The following is a 7031-nucleotide window of genomic DNA, read 5'->3' as shown; positions in this document are numbered from 1 at the left end:
GTTGACACAGTGGCCGCACAGGACACCAAACATGACAATTGTAAGGATAATGCAGGACTGGGCCGTGTTCCTTCCATTGTCTATAAGTTCTCTATGAGTCAGGACTGCCTTGAGAGCACCTACGGACACATGCTTACAGATTAATCACACTGTCGGGATCCTTGGATGGGCAGGGCAGAGGAGAAAGCTAGGTTTGTTAACACACTAGCTTTGGAAGTTCTCTCTAAAAAGTATGAACTCGTTATACAAGACAGCCTACTTTATGTGAATCATTAGTTGACTTTTCAAGGAAAATAATGAGCTGGCAGCAATGCTATGAATTCATGGAAATAAAATTCTTCCAGATGCAATTCCTATTCAGTTGAATGGTCTTGGGAGGGAACAGTAGAGGGGAGCTAAGAGGGACAAGTTGGGGAAGCTAACAAACATTTTGAATTCTCTTCTGAGGACTGAAGATGAAGTTTATATACACAATATTCTTGAAATTCCAGGACAAATTGTCTTTCTTTCCTGCCACCTGGAAAATTCAACCTCAGTGAAGGTGAAATAACTGCTCCTGTGCAGACATATTTATTGGAAAACCAAGACTTGCTCTCTCTTGCAAATAACAGTTCCTACCCTCTTTCTTCATAAACTTAATCAAACTCCATTAAATAATACAATAGGAATATGGACTACTTCTTTCCCTTTTCAATTGATTGCCAATGATTTATTACTTAATATTCTTTAGTTTGTACCTGATGGATTATAATCTGTGGCCATTATCTTCTAGCCATATCTGGTGTATCTTGGCTGAGAGGAATGCAAGCTTATTGAGTTTGTGATCTGAGAGTTGCAGGAAGTTCAAAAAAAATCCCAGATAACTCCTCTGTGGATAAGATTTGGAAGCCTTTGCTGGGGCAAGTGGTAAAGAATAGAGAGCCTGGGTGCCCTGGCCCAGGAGTGTATATCTGCACGGGTGAGTGAAATGGGTGCAAGAGGTGAGGAGGGGCCTCAAAATAGCAGCATTCCAAAATGTGGTCTTGCGCATTTTATAACATCCTGGCTTTTTGTTAAGCTTGCATGTATGGAGTGTTATAAAACCGGCAAGAAAATGACATCAGCAGTGGCAACCGGGGTTCTTTGGAAGACATGCTGATTTGCTTTGTCACGCAGGGAGACAATCAGGAAGATAAGATAGCTTTAAAATAACGAGCGTGCAGTACCAGAATGTAAACTCACCAACGGGGGATGGACGGACGGACGGGGCAGAGGTTCCAGAGGGCAGTGATATCTTGAGTTCAAATGCATTTCGGCAGCTTTCCATACAGAAATACACTGAGGGAATTGGATTATAAATCATTATGTTGCTTCGTAATCATTTAGAAAAACCTGTTCTGAGATTGAATTTTCTGACGAAGCAGACCAGGGTACCACAACAGGGACATCATTTTTTATAGATTCAGGTTCTGTAAACACAGTGACTTTAGTCTTTTATTTAAATAGTCTGTTGCCTACACCTCATCCTGACCTCAGCTGATGGTGAGTGATTTCACATGTTCTTTTGAGGGTTTCGGTCATCTCTGTTCATCTTGGTTCTTTTTAGGTGTCGGGTCCAACATGCAGCAGTCCCATGAAACATTCCCTGTCCTGCACTACTCTCAAAATCCTTGCTGTGTTTGAGCCTTTTGTCACGGCCACTGTGTCGGGCTATCTTTCTGAAGTTCTTGCTATTTTTCACTGGTATTCTACTTTACCAAGTGTGAGGTTCAAGAGGAATGCAGTCTTGCCAGCCTCTCTTCTCGGGAACATTTTGCTGGACTGCTGACAACTCAGATGTGTTCATTATTTTGGAATATTCAATATTCTCACCAACACCGTCCTTCAACTGTGTCGACACTCCGTTAGTGTGTAACATCACTGCCCAGTTTTAGCGCTCCTATGAGGCGGTTGATTGCATGCTTAGACATTGCGTGATTCTTCTCACTTTACACATCCTCAAGTCATGTACACAGAGCCACCGGGCTCTCTGCAGGAGGATAACATGGGACTTCATTCTCCCGGGAAGAGGTGTAGTCTCTGACACTCAAAGGAGCACTTCTATGCTGTCCTACAGGTACGCTATAAGTTAGAATGGTATTTCCCTAACTGCCCTGTAAACACCCTTTCTTGTTCTGCCTTTCCATTTATCCTCAGGGTTGTCTGAGTTCTCGAAACAACATTCCACAGTCGATGAGCCCCTCTTTATAATGTTCTCCTCTTTCCTCATCCCACACACAGCGGCTCCCTTTTCACTCTCTCTGTGGATGCAGATATGTCCCTGAGCTGGCCCCTAGCCTCTCTCTCATTCTGCACATGATTTGTTTGGCCCACTGTGTAGATAGGAACATTGAGCTACTTGTCAAAGACCAGGGTGTCCACATTCCTGAGACCTACCTCCCTTGTGTCTGCCGAAGACTCGAAACTGAGTCTTCTTAGATGTCAGGTCTCTTTCCTGAGCCTCGCATCCGCTGGACAAATCCAAAGAGTAGTTCCAAAACACCCCTCATGTTCAACTTCTCATGTTTTTCTTAATATTTTCTCTTTCCAATATCTCCTCCCTCCTGACATTCATCATTTCCTCTGGTGATATAGTAGTTATGAATTGGGCTATGATCTACATGGTCAGCAGTTCAAAACCACCAGACTCTGCAGGAGGATAAGATGGGTCTTTCTACTCCCAGGAAGAGTTGTAGTCTCTGACACTCAAAGGAGCAGTTCTACCCTGTCCTACAGGTTGGTTGTAAGTTAGTGTACTCAATGACAGTGAACCTGTTTTCTGTTGTTCTTTAATAAGCACAATGCTCTCTGGACTTTACCACTTAAGTGTCTTTACATTGTAACTCCTTTCGGCAAATATACCAACATATTTACTAAGGTCAGTTCCTTGCATTTCCCCCCTTTACTACCCAGTAACCAGCTTTCTGTATTCTTAGAAACACAGTTTTACACGATACATCACTCACCTGTTAACTGTAACACACCTAAGTGCTCGGGTCTGTGCGCCGCTCAGATTCTCTAACTGGAGCTCCATTATGTGGATGCACTGTGAAGTCCCTTCCGGTATTTGTGGTTTGTGACACCATTCATGGTTTGCCCTTTGCTCTCAGACTGTCCTTCTCTGTCAGGGACACTCAGGCCATGGTCTCCCACAACTCGCCCATGCCGTGCCATGTGTGTGTACTGTTTCCCTGACTCAACCACTGCCATCCCTGGCAGTGTGGCTGGGAAATAGCTACTCATTTCTTGCCCAAATATCTGCTTTTCTCTCACATCTTTGAGTCTCAATGGAGTTCTACATTCATTTTCCTCTGATCCCCCAAGTAAATTATTATAAAAATACGTTTCTCTCTCCTTGAGAGGGCTGACCTCCTTATTGCTTCTAAACCTAATATGCATCTCACATCTTAGGGCCTTTGTGGGTCTCCTTCCTCTCCCTAAAACTACACTCACTCCCCTGCTTTATCCCCGTCTGTGTGCAGACATCCTGCCCTTGGTGGGTGTTCCGTCATTTCCCTAGCTAGCACAGGGCTCCTGGTCACCTGCTGTCTTCTCTCCTAGTCCCATCTCTCTCTTGTACTGCTTGGCCTTGGTCTCCAATAACCAGCGGGATAGCGTTGAACAAAACATTCCCAGTGCTCCTCCATCTTCAAGATCATGGATATGCTCGACACCATTGCTTTAGCTGTTGTGTCTGCCTGGCTCATTTAGGGGTTCCCATATTTTCACTGACCCTTTACTTTCTCAAACGCCATGCCCTCTTCTGGCAGCTTCTTGTTCTTCGTGAGATATCCAACCAAGGTTAGAAACGACCTTGTTTCCAAGGAGTGTATTCTGGTTTTATTTCTTTGAAGATGTTATTTATGTTTTATTTTTTACACAGAGTTTATCATTCAGAAGTATGTGTTAGGATTATTGCTGTCAGCACGGTTTCCTCCACTAGAATGTCAGGTTCGCGTGGCAAACGGCTCTGCCGGTACCATCTCCCATCCATCGCTGGTAGAAGAAGGCACCTCATAGACCCTCCACGTTGAGATGAGTACATTTGCAGTACCCTACAACCTGGTGCAGGCTAGACATGCGGCACAAGCTTATTAAATAAACGAAGGAACGTGGAGTCTACATTTAGCCATGGTTAAATAGATTTCTCTGTGAGAACACACCAAATGAGAGGAGACCGGTGGCTTTGGGAACTGAGAAGGAAGACAGCTGGCAGACAAGTGAAAATGACTGGCGAGTGGCAAAGTCCGTCCTCATCAGAGCCCCGCTTCAATTATTATTCAGTTCAGACTTTTGGCAAGTGAGGCAGATTCTTTTTCGGAAAATGTTGATTGATTGCACAGTTGTACCCACTTCATTCGCAAACCTTCATTATCTCTGGTTCCTTCCCCCTCCGTCTGCGTTTAGAAGGGGAGGGGCGGCGTGTAATTCCACCAGGCAATTTTTGTGAATAAACCAAGGAGCTGGCTGCTGCTTTCCGTTGCACAGCTCCACACAGAATGCTCTCGGCATGCATTTCCTCTCGGCTGACTCCCTCTGCGTCCGTTCATTGACGGAGCCGTGTATGGTTCCTTACCGTCCACTCCGTGAATCGCTCGTTCAACCCCACAGAGGGCAGGGCTGGCACAGGCCATGTGTGGAGGGTGCGCTCTTGTCTGAACGCACAGTCCGTTCCCTGTGTCTGTAGGCATCCCAGGGGCTCTGGGATTTCTGTGGAAACCAGCACATTTCATGGCGCACTGTGGATTCTTCGGGCCTCTCCAGTTGGCCGCCTTCGAGGGGGGTGGGTTAACCACTTTTCTATTGCTGTCTACCGATGGCAAACGATTGCGCTTTCTCAGACAGCTTCGGGGTTTCTCCGGTCTTCCTAGGTATGCACACAGAGATTTGTCTCTGCACGGGCGTTTGCAGAAGAACTTCGCTGCTCAAAGACAGACACGTGTGAAGAGCCTGTGGCACAGAAAGGCTGGGGTCGCCACTGAACTCTAAAGAGCCCTTCCCCAGAGGGATGGATCTTCCCCTGAAGAAGTGTGATGGTGGCACTGTGACGGGCAGCGGCAAAGTCTAGGCTGGTACATGTTCTCAGCGCTAAGCCTGGTGGAGTCTTGCCAGCCTGTTTGGGGATTCGTGTAAACCAAGTTCATCTTCTTCTTTAGTTGCCATGCCCCAAGCAGAGTACCCGAGGGTCCCCAGGAGCGGCAGCCGTGAGTCTGTTGGGTGGAGCTTGCAGACTCTGATCGGCTCACATGAGCCAGACTTACCTTCTGCTCAGTGACCCCTGATCATGACGGGAGCTTTTGCTGAAATGAAACCAGAGCAGAATGATGTGCTGCGTCTGCGAGAGCCCGCGTCGGGTTCCAGGGGGGTGGCTGTGGACACATTTACCTGATCGAGTTATGTCTGCGCCAGTCAGTATCTTAAAGCGAAGGCCAATTACTGTGGGAGCGGGCATGAGCGACTTCTTCAAAAGGAAAGTCCGCGGGCAGCTGCTGGCACTCGGTGAATTGCTGGCTCCCTGCCAAAATATGTGTGAAATGTTTGCACGTTTCTGAGGCCTTGATTGCTGTCTGGCTTGCGGGCTGGAAGGTGACACTGAAGATTGGAGATCAAGCCGCAGGCGAGGTGGAAACGGGGACTCTGCACAGGGGAAATGTCCTAATATGAATGCTAAACTTGGGATGAACGTAGTTCGTTTATGAAAACCGCCTTGGGCCCAGCTTTAGAGTTTCACAACAAGGAGGAGGGGAGTGGGCATGGGTTCCGTGGCCCCAGGGGCTGGTCACCATATGCTCTGAAGTGTTCATTCAGTCATAAGCTTTTAATAGGGGCCTTCTCTGACTTGGGCCCTACTCTAAAGACTACGGTTCTGGCCGTGTACAAAATGATGTTCCTGGCTTCCTGAGGGTAACATGCTAATGGAGAAGACAGCTCAATTGTCACCAAGTCCTATGAGGAAAATTAGAACAGGGTAGGGCAGGTCATGCCCACCTAGCCTCCCCATCCAGAAAGCAATCAATCCTGTTGCTGGTGATGAAATTTTGACTCAGAGTAAATGCATAGGACAGAGTTGAACATGACATTTACAGCAGCCGACCGACACATCATTGTCTTGTGGGAGTGGCTGCTGAATTCGAACTAAAATCTTTTTGGTTAGCAGCTGAGCAATTGACTATGCCACTAGACTTCCTGGTCCTCAAAAAGCTCTTTAAAGCATTAACCCTTTTACAAAAAGGTGGAGGTCCCCAGAGCCTGCTTGGTTCAAGCCAACTAAATGAAATAAGATAAATGCAAGATTTAAAACGTGTGCTTCCTGAATCCAAAATCCACATCCTTCCCTCTGTCGAACTGTCTCCCAGAAATGCGACCCTTCCCCAGTGATCCTCCCTGTGTGCACAGAGAACAGGCACCATTCTGGGGACAAGCCAGTGGCCTTAGCTTGAGGGACCTGAGTCGTGTGAGCCCTTTTCAGAATTCTTGGATGAGAGAACAACCTGGTTGGTGACCTTGTTTCTTTGCTCATGTGGCACTTGGTGCTTTGCTGTAACTATGCGCCCCGGGGGCTTCGGTGCTGGCAGCGGTGTGAAAATCGAGAGGTAAAATTGTGACGGCAGGGTTTGCAGGCAGGATGGATGTCGGAAAGCACAATCCTGTTGAGGCACAGGATTGACTTCCAAGAAGGCGCTACAGTGGTGGAAGGACCCGGCCCAGCAACTTAATGCATTTGCTTATGCATCTCCTTACTAGCCGCTGATGACTTGAAGGGGCAGGACTTTTCATGTTTATGTTTCCTGTCACAGTCCCCCGCACAGAGCAGAGGTTGCGCATCCATGTTGCACGGATGCTTTGCTCTTGACATGTTAAAACATCTGGAAGTGGAAACAGGAACCCGGCTTCCATCTCCGGCACCTATGTCAGACCCTTAGTATCGCTCATAAAAGTGCGCCCTTACTTTTGGATGAGTCGATGTAATAGCATAGCCTGTGATTGTTGAGATTTGGAAATTGCTCAGAGTG

Source organism: Tenrec ecaudatus, chromosome 14, assembly GCF_050624435.1.
Source record: "Tenrec ecaudatus isolate mTenEca1 chromosome 14, mTenEca1.hap1, whole genome shotgun sequence".
In the NCBI taxonomy this organism is placed as follows: domain Eukaryota; kingdom Metazoa; phylum Chordata; class Mammalia; order Afrosoricida; family Tenrecidae; genus Tenrec; species Tenrec ecaudatus.
The sequence above is the reverse complement of the archived record's forward strand: the minus strand, read 5'-3'. Positions refer to the sequence as shown.